We start from the raw sequence: 6,000 nt of genomic DNA, 5'->3' as shown, positions 1-6,000 counted from the left end.
ATAGCGTGGAGCCAAGATGGCAGCGTGAGTAGAGCAGTGGAAATCTCCTCCCCAAACCACATATATTTATGAAAATATAACAAAGACAATTCTTCCTAGAAGAGAGACCAGAAGACACAGGACAAAATCCAGAAAACATACACACTGGAGAAAATGAAGCACCTCATGAAGGGGGTAAGATACAAGCCACAGCCCAGCGGGACACAAGCGCTCCACACCCCACCTCCAGGAGGGAGGAGAGGAGACAGAGTGGAGCCCAGGACTGCTAATCACCCAGCTCTAGGCATCTGGACCAGAGCACAGTGCATGCATAGGGCCTTGGATACTAGAGGTCACTGCTGTCCCAGGAGAGGAAGGCCATGAACCAACAAGAAGGGATGTTCTTCCTGCTGTCACTCGTGCCAGCTCTACAAACTGTCTCTATCACCATGAAAAGACAAAATTTCAGGCAGACAAAGATCACAGAGTCAACACCTGAGAAGGAGACAGACCTAACCAGTCTTCCTGAAAAAAGAATTCAAAATAAAAATCATAAACATGCTAATGGAGATGCAGAGAAATATACAAGAGCTAAGGGATGAAGTCCGGTGGGAGATTACAGACACCAGGAGGAAGATTACAGATGTCTGGAGGGAGAATACAGAAGTGAAACAAACTCTGGAAGGATTTATAAGCAGAATGGATAAGATGCAAGTGGCCATTGATGGAATAGAAACCAGAGAACAGGTATGCATAGAAGCTGACACAAAGAGAGATAAAAGGATCTCAAGGAATGAAAAAATATTAAGAGAACTGTGTGATCAATCCAAAAGGAACAATATCCATATTATAGGGGTACCAGAAGAAGAAGAGAGAGAAAAAGATATGGAAAGTGTCTTTGAAGAAATAATTGCTCAAAACATCCCAAAACTGGGGGAGGAAATAATCAAACAGACCATGGAAATACACAGAACTCCCAACAGAAAGGACCCAAGGAGGACAACACCAAGACACATAATAATTGAAATGGCAAAGACCAAGGACAAGAAAAGAGCCTTAAAGGCAGCTAGAGATAAAAAGGTCAACTATAAATGAAAACACATCAAGCTAACATAAGACTTCTCGACAGAAACCCTACAGGCCAGAAAAGAATGGCATGATATATTTAATGCAATGAAACAGAAGAGCCTTGAACCAAGGATACTGTAACCAGCATGACTATCATTTAAATATGATGGCGGGATTAAACAATTCCCAGAGAAGCAAAATCTGAGGGAATTTACTTCCCACAAACCACCTCGACAGGGCATCTTACAGGGACTGCTCTAAATGGGAGCACTCCTCAAAAGCACAGAACAAAACACTCAACATGTGAAGAATGGAATAGGAGGAATAAGAAAGGAGAGAAAAAAAGAATCTCCAGACAGTATATATAACGGCTCAATAAGTGAGTTAAGTTAGACAGTAAGATAGTAAAGAAGTTAACCCTGAACCTTTGGTAACCACAAACTTAAAGCCTGCAATGGCAATAAGTACATATCTTTCAATGGTCACCCTATATTTAAATGGACTTAATGCACCAATCAAAAGACACAGAGTAATAGAAAGGATAAAAAAGTAAGACCCATCTATATGCTTCTTACAAGAAACTTACCTCAAACCCAAAGACATGTACAGACTAAAAGTCAAGGGATGGAAAAACATATTTCAGGCAAACAACAGCGAGAAGAAAGCAGGGGTTGCAGTACTAGAATCAGACAAAATAGACTTCAAAACAAAGAAAGTAACAGGAGATAAAGAAGGACATTACATAATGATAAAGGGCTCAGTTCAACAAGAGGATATAAAAATTCTAAATATATATGCACCCAACACAGGAGCACCAGCATATGTGAAACAAATACTAACAGAACTAAAGGGAGAAATAGAATGCAATGCATTCATTTTAGGACATTTCAACATGCCACTCACCCCGAAGGATAGATCCACTGGACAGAAAATAAATAAGGACACGGAAGCACTGAACAACTCAGTAGAGCAGATGGACCTAATAGACATCTATAGAGCTCTACATCCAAAAGCAAAAGGGTATACATTCTTCTCAAGTGCACATGGAACATTCTCCAGAATAGACCACATACTAGCCCAGAAAAAGAGCCTCAGTAAAATCCAAAATACTGAAATTCTACCAACCAATTTTTCAGACCACAAAAGTATAAAACTAGAAATAAATTCTACAAAGAAAACAAAAAGGCTCACAAACAAATGGAGGCTTAACAATATGCTCCTAAATAATCAATGGATCACTGAACAAATTAAAATAGGTATCAAGGAATATATAGAAACAAATGACAACAACAACACAAAGCCCCAACTTCTGTGGGAAGCAGCAAAAGCAGTCTTAAGGGGAAAGTATATAGCGATCCAGGCACACTTGAAGAAGGAAGAACAATTCCAAATTAATAGTCTAACATCACAATTATCGAAACTGGAAAAAGAAGAACAAATGAGGCCTAAAGTCATTAGAAGGAGGGACATAATAAAGATCAGAGAAAAAATAAACAAAATTGAGAAGAATAAAACAACAAAAAAATCAATGAAACTAAGAGCTGGTCCTTTGAGAAAATAAACAAAATAGATAAGCCTCTAGCCAAACTTATTAAGAGAAACTGAGAATCAACACACATCAACAGAATCAGAAATGAGAATGGAAAAATCATGACAGACTCCACAGAAGTACAAAAAATTATTAAAGACTACTATGAAAACCTATATGTTAACAAGCTGGAAAATCTAGAACTGGACAAATTCCTAGAAAAATACAACCTTCCAAGACTGACGAAGGAAGAAACACAAAAGATAAACAAACCAATTATGAGCAAAGAAATTGAAACGGTAATCAAAAAAACTACCCAAGAACAAAACCCCCGGGCGAGATGAATTTACCTAGGAATTTTATCAGACACACAGAGAAGACTTAATACCCATTCCCTTAAAAGTTGTCCAAAAAATAGAAGAGGAGGGAATACTCCCAAAGTCATTCTATGAAGCCAACATCACCCTAATACCAAAACCAAGCAAAGACCCCACCATAAACGAAAATTACAGACCAATATCACCCTAATACCAAAACCAAGCAAAGACCCCACCATAAACGAAAATTACAGACCAATATCCCTGATGAATGTACATGCAAAAATAATCAATAAAATATTAGCAAACTGAATTCAAAAATACATCAAAAGGATCATACATCATGATCAAGTAGGATTCAACCCAGGGATGCAAGGACGGTACAACATTCGAAAATCCATCAACATCATCCACCACATCAACAAAAAGAAAGACAAAAACCACATGATCATCTCCATTGATGCTCAAAAAACATTCCACAAAATTCAACATCCATTCATGATAAAAACTCTCAGCAAAATGGGTATAGAGGGCAAGTACCTCAACATAATAAAGGCCATATATGATAAACCCACAGCCAACATCATACTGAAAAGGGAGAAGCTAAAAGCTTTTCCTCTGATATCGGGAACAAGACAGAGATGCCCACTCTCCCCACTCTTATTTGACATAGTACTGGAGGTTCTAGCCACGGCAATTAGCCAAAACAAAGAAATACGAGGAATCCAGATTGGTAAAGAAGTTAAACTGTCACTATTTTCAGATGATATGATATTGTACATAAAAAACCCTAAAGACTCCACTCCAAAACTGCTAGAACTTATATCGGAATACAGCAAAGTTACAGGATACAAAATTAACACAGAGAAATCTGTGGCTTTCCTATACACTAACAATGAGCCAATAGAAAGAGAAATTAGGAAAATAATTCCATTCACAATTGCATCAAAAGAATAAAATACCTAGGAATAAACCTAACCAAAGAAGTGAAAGACCTATACCCTGACAACTATAAGACATTCTTAAGAGAAGTTAAAGAGCACATAAGAAATGGAAAGTCATCCGATGCTCTTTGCTAGGAAGAATTAATATCGTCAAAATGGCCATCCTGCCCAAAGCAATATATACATTTGAGGCAATCCCTATCAAATTACCAACAACATTCTTCAATGAACTGGAACAAATAGTTCAAAAATTCATATGGAAACACCAAAGACCCCGAAAAACCAAAGCAATCCTGAGAAAGAAGAACAAAGTGGTGGTGATCTCACTCCCCAACTTCAAGCTGTACTACAAAACCATAGTAATCAAGACAATTTGGTACTGGCACAAGAACAGAGCCACAGACCAGTGGAACAGATTAGAGACTCCAGACATTATCCCAAATATATACGGTCAATTAATATTTGAAAACGAGTCATGAACATACAATTGGAATATGACAGTCTCTTCAACAGATGGTTCTGGCAGAGCTGGACAGCTACATGTAAGAGAAAGAAACTGGATCACTGTCTAACCCCATATACAAAAGTAAATTCAAAATGGATCAGATACCTGAATGTAAGTCATGAAATCATAAAACTCTTAGAAAAAAACATAGGCAAAAATCTCTTGGATGTGAACGTTAGCGACATCTTCATGAATATATGTCCCCAGGCAAGGAAAACAAAAGCAAAATGAACAAGTGGGACTATATCAAGCTGAAAAGCTTATGTACAGCAAAGGACACCATCAATAGAACAAAAAGGTACCCTACAGTATAGGAGAATATTTTCGTAAATGACAGATACGATAAAGGCTTGACATCCAAAATATATAAAGAGCTCACGCTCCTCAACAAACGAAAAGCAAAGAATCCAATTTAAAAATGTGCCCAGGAGCTGAAAAGACAGTTCTCCAAAGAAGAAATTCAGATGGCCAACAGACACAAGAAAAGATGCTCCACCTCGCTCGTTATCAGAGAAATGCAAATTAAAACTACAATGAGATATCACCTCACACCAGTAAGGATGGCCACCGTCCAAAAGACAAACAAAAACAAATGTTGGCGAGGTTGCAGAAAAAGGGGAACCCTCCTACACTGCTGGTGGGAATGTAAATTTGTTCAACCATTGTGGAAAGCAATATGGAGGTTGCTCAAAATGCTCAAAATAGACTTACCATTTGATCCAGGAATTCCACTCCCAGGAATTTACCCTAATTATGCAGCAGCCCAGTTTGAAAAAGACAGTTGCACCCCTATGTTTATCACAGCACTGTTTATAATAGCCAAGAAATGGAAGCAATGTAAGTGTCCATCAGTAGATGAATGGAAAAAGAAGATGTGGTACATATACACAATGAAATATTATTCAGCCATAAGAAGAAAACAAATCCTACCATTTGCAACAACATGGATGGAGCTAGAGGGTATTATGCTCAGTGAAATAAGCCAAGCGGAGAAAGACAAATACCAAATGATTTCACTCATCTGTGGAGTATAAGAACAAAAGAAAAACTGAAGGAACAAAACAGCAGCAGAAATACAGAACCCAAGAATGGACTGACAGTTACCAAAGGGAAAGAGACTGGGGAGAATGGGAGGGTTGGGCAGGATAAGTGCAGAGAAGATGAAAGGGGGTATTATGATTAGCATGTGTAATGTGGTGGGTGGGGGAAAGGGGAGGGCTTTGCAACACAGAGAAGACAAGTAGTGATTCTACATCTTACTATGTTGATGGACAGTGACTGTAATCGGTTTGTGGGGGGGACTTGGGGTAGGGGAGAACCTAGTAAACATAATGTTCTTTAAAATAATTGAAAGAAAGAAAGAAAGAGAGAGAGAGAGAAAGAGAGAAATAGAGAAAGAGAGAGAGAGAGAGAGAGAGAGAAAGAAAAAAGAGAAAGAAAAAGAAGAAAGAAAGGAAAGAAGAAAGAAAAAGAAAGAAAGAAAGAAAGAAAGAAACAAAGAAACAAAGAAAGAAAGAAAGAAAGAAAGAAAGAAAGAAAGAAAGAAAGAAAGAAAGAAAGAAAGAAAGAAAGAAAGAAAAAGAAAAAGAAAAAATGTAGCTACCTGGGGGGAGCAGGTTGACAAGGCTTTGTTCTGGGCTTCCACAGTATGCATGTGGA

The sequence above is a fragment of the Manis pentadactyla genome, chromosome 13, assembly GCF_030020395.1.
Source record: "Manis pentadactyla isolate mManPen7 chromosome 13, mManPen7.hap1, whole genome shotgun sequence".
In the NCBI taxonomy this organism is placed as follows: Eukaryota; Metazoa; Chordata; class Mammalia; order Pholidota; family Manidae; genus Manis; species Manis pentadactyla.
This window is presented reverse-complemented; position numbering follows the sequence as displayed.